The sequence below is a fragment of the Petaurus breviceps genome, unplaced genomic scaffold, assembly GCF_028583685.1.
Source record: "Petaurus breviceps papuanus isolate PSGF00001 unplaced genomic scaffold, PetGlider_PUasm1.0 556, whole genome shotgun sequence".
Lineage (NCBI taxonomy): Eukaryota > Metazoa > Chordata > Mammalia > Diprotodontia > Petauridae > Petaurus > Petaurus breviceps.
Window position 1 is genome coordinate 1203064 of NW_027186374.1, and position 9610 is coordinate 1212673.

A 9610-nucleotide genomic window follows, 5' to 3' on the forward strand; every position below is an offset into this window, starting at 1 on the left:
ATTTTTTTAATTCAATATTTACTTTTTACTTTATTTTTTTTAATTCTTCTTTTGATTTTCCAGATTTCCAACTTGGTATTTAATTGAGCATGTTTAATTTGTTTGCTTTCTAGTTTTCTATCTTTTAAGTTACAGGCCCAATTCATTGATCTGCTCTTTCTCTATTTTATTGATGTAAGCATTTAGAAAAAATATATTTTTGTCTGTATCCCACAAGGTTTGGAATGTTGTCTCATTGTTTTCATTTCTCTTCAATGAAAATATTTGTTGTTTCTATAATTTTTTTCTTTGACCCATTCATTCTTTAGAATTAGACTATATAGTTTCCAATTAATTTTTAATGTATGTTTCCAAGGTCCTCATTGAAAGTAATTTTTATTGCATTATGGTTTTGAAAAGATACATCTATTATTTCTGCTTTTCTGCATTTGGTTTTGAGGTTTTCATTACCTAAATAATAATTTTTTTTTAAGATGGCTGTAGAAGAGCACAGGCCAGGGCGACTCTGACCATGATGGCTGAACAAGCCCTCTCAGGTGTTTGGACTGCTGATGTGCCTGGATTGGTTTCGCATTTCCCAGGAAAGAGTCCAAACAAGCAGGTGTGAGGTTTAGGTCCTCCAGATTAGCATGGCATTGACACCCACAGCCTGAAACAAAGAAGTGTGCAATGTCCTTAGGGGAAAACAATTAGGAAGGAGATTTTTGGCTCTATAAAGCTTGTGCCTTGAAGAATAAACATTGGCTCTCTACTTTCACAATTCTGGGAGTCCTGTCTCTTTTTATGCATCCACTAAGCAACATCTGGGTAGGTGATTCTTTCTCAGGCCTGCTTGGGAATGGCAGGGCTCTCCATAACTAGCTCCCCACAGATGCCATGCTCTATTAGGAAAAAATGGTATACTCCTTAATATTTCCATTTAATTTTCTTTAAGGATCTATCACATATGCATTATCTAAAATTCTATTCATCTCCATAACTTCTTTCTTTTTTATTTGTGCTTTGATTTATCTAGCTCTAAGAGATGAAAGTTGAGGGTCCTCACTGATATAATTTGACTGCTTCTTCTGCATCCATTTTATAGGTGAGGTTATCCTATTCACAATCACAGCTTTGATTCCTAACTGTATATTTCTCTCCATTCTATTTTTTTTCCAGTTTTTCATTCTCTCACTCACTTTTTCACTTTGTTCACCCTCAAAAATCTTCTTATTTTTGCTTTTTTCTACTGTCTCCCTTAATGCATCCTCTTTTTTATCCTGTTCCCTCTTCTCTTATACCATTTGCCTTCTAATTCCTAATTAAATTCTAATTCTAAATGGGTGGGATAGACATTTACAGTGAACTGATGATGTATGTTGTTTTCTTTTTCCAATTCTGATGAGAGGTTCACGCATTTCCCTTTTCCTCCCCTCATCCTCCCCCCCTCCACTGTTAACGTCCTTCTTATTATGCCTCTTTTATGTAAGGTATTTTCCCCCATTCTTCCTCTCCTTTCCTCTTTCTTCCAGTGCATCTATCATCCTCATCATTAATATTTTTGAGATCATCTTAGCATAGTCTGCTCACACCTGTGCCTTCTTTCTATGTATATTCCTTCTAACTACCCTAATAATTATACAGTGCTTAAGAGTTACAAGTATCACCTTCCCATATAGGAATGTAAACAGTTTAACCTTATTGCGTCCCTTATGAAGACTTTTTCCTGATTGCCTTTTTATGCTTCTCTTGAGTCTTGTATTTGAAAGGTGAATTTTCTATTCAGCTCTGGTCTTTTCATCAGGAATGTTTGATATTCCTCTATTTCATTAAATATCCACTTTGCCCTGAAGGATTATACTCAGTTTTCTTGGGTACATGATTCTTGGTTGTAATTTTTGCTCCTTTACCTTCCAAAATTTCATATTCTAAGTCTTCAACTCCTTTAATATGAAAGCCAAATTCTGCGTGATACTTACTGTGGCTCAATGGTATTTGAATTGTTTCTTTCTGATTGTTTGCAATATTATTTTCCTTGAATTGGTTGCTCTGGAAGTTGGCTGTAATATTCCTGAGAGTTTTTATTATGTTATCTCTTTTAGGAGGTGATCAGTAGATAACTCTTATTTTACCCTCTGGTTACTGGATACCAGGGTAATTTTTTGCGATAATTTCTTGAATATGATGTTTAAGGCCTTCCTTTTTAATGGCTTTCACGTAGTCCAATAATATTTAAATTATCTCTACTTGAACTATTGTCCAGGTCATTTAAAAAATAAAATATTTCACATTTTCTTCTATTTTTTCATTCTTTTGATTTTATTATTTCTTGATGTCTCATGGACTCATTCTTCCTTTGACCAATTCTAATGTTTAAGGAATGATTTTCTTCAGTGAGCTTTTGTATCTCTTTTTCCATTTGGTCACTTCTATTTTTTTAAGGTGTCAAATTCTTCATAATTTTTGTGCCTCTTTTACCATGTTTTTTCCTTTACCTCTTTTATTTGATTTTTAAAAGCCCTTTTGTGCTCTTCCAAGAATTCTTGGTGGGCTTGTGTCCAATTACCTTTTTTTTTCATCAGGGCTTTGCTTGTAGCTGCCTTGAAATTGATGTATTTTCAGTTAGTGTCTTTATCTCCCCTTTCACCATATTATATTTTTATGGTCAGGTCCTTTTGTTTTTGTTTGCTCATTTTTCCAATGTATTTCTGACCTTTCAACTCTTTAAAGTTGGGTTCTCTTTCTGGGGTAGAGGGAGAATGCTTTCATACTTTGGGCTTTTCATGCTATTGCTTTCAAAACTAGTTCTAGGGTCTGTAATTTTTCAGTGTTTCTAAGGTGGTATGTTCCAGGAGAGGTGTGGTCACTGCTCTCCTGGCATGTGCTCTGTCTTTTCACTGAAAGCAACCTTGCTCCTCTGCAACTATAAGGGCTAGTCCTCCTCTTGCTTCTGGTATTGCAAGAAGGGCCCCCACTTTTCTGCAGGCACAATGCCTGTGTTCCACTTCCTGTAACCTGGAACTGACTACAGGCATTGCAGCAGGATCCTTTACCCAGTGACCAAAAAGGCTCTCTTGGATTTTTTGAGAGCTCTTGAAGCTGCTTTGGTTGCTGCCTCTAAGGCTTACTGCTGGTATTGCCATTTTGTGCATAATGCTCTGAGCCAACCTCCATCCCTGTGTTGCAGACCTCTCTTGCCTATCTCTTAAGTTATCTTGGCCTGGAACAATTTCTCACCCCGAGCTTTTGTTGGCTCTGCCACTCAAAAATTCAAATTGAAACATTATTTTGAAGTTGTTTTGAGGGGAATGCTGGGAGAATTCAGCTGAGTTGCCACCTGTACTCAATCATATTGACTCGGTCCCTTCTCATAATGTAGTGAAAGGACATACTTGAGTGGGGTGGGAAGGCTGACTTATAACTGGAATGGCCCCATTATCTCAGCATCAGCCTTCTTCCTTTGCTCCTCTGCATCTCAGGATACAGATAGGAAACTGCTTTTTCTCTGTGGACCCTTCTCTCTTCCTAACTCACTTTGGTGGGCTGGTGTTCAATTTAAGCATTTAACTTCAATTAGCTTATACAAAGAGTTATTTTCTTTGAAGATATGGCAAGGAGAAATTCATGAACATTTTTCTCAACACTGGCTGGTGGTGGTGTATACTCATCCCTATGTCCCCTCTGAGAAGGCTGTTAATTCTACTTGGTTGCTAAGTAGCTTTGATCCCACCAAGTCTATGTTCATATGGACACAATAGCTGGAATGAATCTTCCCCTTCGGCTGTGGTCCTGAATGATATCCCCAAAGATTGCTGCTTGCTTCTCATAGAAGGGCAGAAGAGACAAGTGATACTCCCCTTTCTCCAGCAAGAAGAGAAGAAACTAGTAGAACAGTTAAAAAGATCTGCTCTCCTGATACACTCAAAGGGAAAGGTCAGTCAATAAAATCTATTTGATGGTTAGTATGTGCCAGGTCATGTGATACATTCCAGGGTTATAAAGAAAGGGGGAAAAACAAAACAACAAAAAAAAAAACCCTTGGCTCAAGGAACTCAAAGTTCAGTGAGGAAGATACCAGGCAACAGTACAGGGAGGGAGTGGGAAAGGCTTCTTATAGAAGATAGGATTTGAGTTGGGTCTTAAACAGGGAAGCCAGGAGGCAGAGATGAGGTCAAAAGGCATGGGAACAATAGATGGAGTGTTATGTAGGAGGAATGACAAGGAAATCAGTGTTATTTTATTGACCAAAGTGTGAAGTAGAATACAGTGAGGACTGGAAAGGTAAAGAGGGGTTAGGTTTTGATTTGTTCTAAGAACTAAACAGAAAATTTTATATTTTATTGAGTCAGTAATAGGGAAGTACTGGAGCTTATTGAAAAGGACAGGAGCATAGAACCAAAAGTTCTCCATCTCCAAGATAAGAGTTTGGAACAAATCCGTGTTTTCCTGCTTAATTTTGAGGCAAAGGGGAAAGAGACCATATTTGGGGTCAGAGAACCTGTGTTCTCTTCCCTCTTATTCTATGTAATATCCATCTGACTCTGTTTACTCCTTTCTAAAATTAGTGCCAGACTAGATGACTTCTAACATCCATTAGTTCATTAATAAATAAGCAGTTGTTCACTGATAATGTGCCTGATAATGAAAAGTAAAACAAGAGAAGAGATTCCAAAGCATCTGTCAGGATTCCCAATCTCTTTTTGTGGAATAGTATTCCCCTTGCCAGGACCAAGAAACTTCCCCTTTGTTCTGAAGGTCAGAAGTGATATCCCTTTCATTCCACTCCCAGACAGATCTGTTCACTGGTTATTCCCAATCCTTTTCCAACTTTCAAGTCATTTTTGAGTCTGAAGATCCTGCCCTTTTCATAATAGAAAAGTAGCTTTTGAACCCAGCCGCTTTCATTAATTGGGTCCTGTTTTGGAGATTGGGACTGAATGAGAAAGTAACAGGGTTTTTTTTCCTCAATTCCATTCTAAAATTTAGAAAGCAACTGTGTATATGTCAGTTACCCACAAACATCAAGGACTATGGTTTGGGCAGCTTCCTTGAGGTAGAGAGTTGAACAGATGGGACTCAAGCACATGGCCTCTGAAATTCAAGATCAATTCTCTTTCCCAGGCTTTTATTCTCTCTCTCCTTCAAATGAATCACTTGGTTGAACAGAGAAGTTTAAGCATACCCTACTCTTCCTGTCTCTTGAAAATGAACTCAGAATTTATTAGCATGACATTTTCAGTGAGCTTATGAAAGCATAACCTTTTTCTGAAATCTTATGACTGGTACCACAGATATTATTGGACCATTTATTATAAGTTATGGGAACTTTGTGATTGATTTTAACACTTTCATCCCTTTATTCAGAAAACAATCACTAAGCACCCACTGTGTGCTGATCCTTGTCCTGGAGGTCCAATGTGTGCCAAGGTATGGAGTCCAAAGACTTTAGGGACCTCAATGTCTATGTAAGATGTAAATTTAAGCAACTTGAATGGACATAGTCAAGCAGCTTGTGGATAAATCAATAAATATTTTTTAGGGGCTAGTAGCTGCCAGGCACTAGGCTTAAATTCTGGGGATAAAAAAGACAAAACCAAAATAGCTCCTGTGTTTGAGGTGCTTACCTTCTACTGGGAAAGATAGTATTTACACACATAGAGACATACAGGTTACATACACATCAGGCAAAAGAAACATTGGATGGGAAAGTGCTAGCAGCAGATGGGGGAAGTGGTTCAAGAGAGACTTTGTACAGCTTGGTGGCTCTTGAGCTGAGGCATGTAGGAAGCCAGTGGTCGTGGTAGTATTTCAGGTATGGGGGACAGCCAATGTAAACACACAGTGACAGGATATGAAGCATCTTGAAGGTGGAAAAATAGGCCAGCATGGTTAGATTCCAGAATATGTGAAAAGGAGAGAAGGCAAGAAGACTGGAGAGGCAAAAGGGTCACAGATTTTAGAGATCTTTAAATGATAGGAGAGTTTATGGTTGACCCTGGAGGTTGAGTAACAAGGAACACATGGAGTTTGTTAAGTAAACAGAGGACTTTATGATCAGCTAAGAGGTAGGTGGTTTAGAATGGCAGAAGCAACAGAAGCTATTGCTATAATCCAGGTGCGAGGTGATAGGAGCCTGTACCTGAGTGGTGGCAGTAAAAAAAAAAAGAGAAAAGGGTGTATTTGAGAGATACTGTGGAGGTAAAAATGACAAAATCTGCTTCATGGTATGAGAGGACAATGTGCTTCTGTATCTCACTGGCTAGAAGAAAGGTGATTCTCTTGACATCAATTGCTTGGTGATGGCCTTAGTTATAAGTACCCAGTGGTGTCTATCTTTACCTACTGGGGATATTGAGGAAGATTTCTGGAAAAAAATGGTTCTTGAGCTAGACCTTATGTCTGATTAAAGATGACAGGAGCAGAAAATGGAAGAGTCAAAGCTCTTTTTAGGGTTTTGAGTCTGGGAATTCTGAGGGCCAAGACAGTAATAGTGAGGTCCAGAGTCAAAGGTATTCTCTTCTATGTTAGACAGACTTTAGAGGTGCTTCTAGAATGCTTCCCAAAGCTAATTTCATCATTCATGAAAACAGGAAAATGCCTCTTAGATGAAAGATCCAGTCACGTTTCAGTGACTTTATGGGAGCTGAGCTTGCAAATTCACTTCTTTCAGCAAATTCTTGTCAATCAAAATAAAATTGAGATTGACTGGTGGAACAGAACTGGGGAAAAGAAATCAGCACCAAATATTCTAATTTCAGACTACAATTAAGGCTGTGGAAAAGCATTAATTTATGAATTCTAGCTGTTCAGTGAAGATTTATGAAGTGCCTACTGGGTGTCCAGAACATAATGTGCTTTGTACTGGGAGAAGACCGTGGGTGAGGTTACATGAACTGGTCTATGTGTCAAAGAAGCAGCAGGAATTGTGAGTTTGCTTTGTTATGATTGTGGCTCTAAAAAACTCCTTTCAACATTCACCTTGAAATCTTAGTTCTTCAGTCTTCTCATAGTCCATTATCTTCTCCAGTCCACAGACAAAAATTGTCACCATCTGGATGTCACCATTTTACCCTAAAGTATTTTTCTTTCCCTAATAAAAACTCTGACACTGCTCTAGCTAGTCACCCTTTTGTATCATTGCATATCTTCCTATTCTTCACCCTCACTGAAGCTATTCTTATTCAGGGGTACCTCCAATTCTTCTATACTGCAATACCTTCTCAGCTCGTTACTATTACCCTATCGTCACTTTCTTCCCTTCTCAGTATTGACCCTGGAGTAAACCAGTTCAACTCCACATCATCAAGTGGTCTCAAATCCTTCTCTTCTGTGCATTCTGCCCATCATCCCTGGAGTCCAACTTCCAGCTCTAATTGATGTCCATCACCGACATCTTCCATTGCTTTCTATTACCTCTCTCTCCCTCCCCATATGAGTTATTCCAAACTTTTTCCTCTCTCCTAAAACCTCCACATCATTCTCCTTTTCCCAACCTTTTCAGCTTAAGACCTTGCCTTTCACTTTAAAACTGAGGACATCCTTGCAAGATTCATTTTATGCCTTTTGATTTATCTCAAGATTCCTTAACATCTCTCCATATTTTCTTCATAATTTCCCCATTTTATGACATTGGCCTTCTTCCTGATAAGATCAATATTTACAAATCTGACTTTTAGCCCGTCACCTCTCATTTTTCCCAGTAGACTGTCTCCTCTGTCATTCCCACTTTCCATATAATCTTGAGTCCAAGTCTGGCCTTTAACATTTACTAGCTATTTGACCCTGGAGTGGGCACATAGTCTCAGTCTTCCTCATTTGTAAAATGGGGACAACAACATCTACCTCATATCATTGCTGAAAGAATCAAATAAGATAGTACATCATAAGTGCTCTGCATATTTCAAATTATTATATAGGTATTATTCATTATTAATTATTATTTATGCTGATGATGATATGACAGCAATCTATTTTTCCTTCTCTGTTACCTGTAAACATGGACAGGTAACTTTCACCCATAAAAAAATTCCTACAGAAATCCCTACAATTCCCTTAAGCTATTGTCCTATATTTCTCCTCCCTTTTGAAAAAAAAAGAAAAAGAAATTGCATCCATATGTTTGCTTCTCATTTCCTCTTCAAACTTTTACGTTGAGGCATTATCCGTCAACTGAATCTGCTCCCTCCAAAGTTAGCAATGATCACTTAATTACCAAACCTGCTATTCTTTTCTCACTCCCTAATCTTAACCTAGGCTGCATTTGTCTAGTTGATGACTCTCTCCTGGATGTGATCTCCCCGGGGCTGGTAGGATTCTCTTCTCTCCTGAATCTCCCTTCCACTCTATGACCATTCCTTCTTGATATCTTCTGGTGATTCATCATCTCTCATACTTCCTATCTGTGAATTTCCCCAAATCTCTGCCATGGATATTCTTTTCTTCTCTATCCCTACTCCATACTATTCATGGTTTCACCAGTTCCCAATTATTTCATTTCTAGTTATAAAACATCTTCCCTTTCTCTCTACTCATGGAGTCACCTCATGGTGGGTTAAGTGAAGGCACCCAGCTGAACTGTTCCAACATTCCCCTCCAAACAAATGAAAAGAATGCCTCAAATTAAATTTCGGAGTAGCAGAGCCAATGAAAAGTCAGGGTGAGACATTATTCCAGATGAAGAAGATTTAAGAGGTTTCCAGGAGAAGTCTGTGGGATTGGGATTCTAGAGCCCACATACACTACAGTGACAACAATGACCACAGCAGCTTCCAGAGCTCTCAGTCCTGAGGTAATAAGAGTATAAGACAACTGGTCAGAAAGATAATATAGAAGACACTTTTGTGGCATTGAGTACAGCTGGTGTTGACTGGTAACTCGATGGCCAATACACAGATCTGGGTGACAGTTTCTGTGTGGAGAGGAAGACTTATAGCCAGTCATAAAGGGAGTAGGGACTTTGGTCACAGCCAAGAGCAAGACTAATACTCGTGGCTGCAGGGGAGTAGGGACTTTTCCTTGATACAGAGTAGAGCCCAGACCATGAGAGCAGTGACTCACCTCTCCCCAGATCACACTACCTTGGAACCACCAAAAACTTGAAGGTCCTCAGAATTAGTTCTGAAAACAGCAAAACAAAATGTCCTGAAACTTGAGATAGTGTCACTCCACACTTAGGTGAGCAGAGTCCAAATTTAACATAAAGTTGAAATTAAAAAAAAGCAACTGCAAAATGAACAAATAAACCAAAATAATTTGACCCTAAAAAGCTACTGTGATGGTAGGGAGAACCAAGAAATAAACCCAGAAGAAGAAAACAGCCTCAAAAAATCTAATTGACCTAAACCCAGCAAGAGATGTTGAAAGAGGTAAAGAAAGAGATGACTAGTACAGGAAGCATTGGGAAAAGAAATGAAAATAATGCAAGAAAATCATGAAAACAGAATTTGGAGTTTAGTAAAAGAAGAATATGGACTTTCAGAACTTTCTAGCTCAGGGCAAACAAGCAATTTTTTTTGACCAACTTGACTCTTTCCCATTATCTCCTCTCCTTTGTGCTCTTTCCCCGTCAAGAACGACCTCACTACTACAGGAAGCATTGGGAAAAGAAATGAAAATAATGCAAGAAAATCAT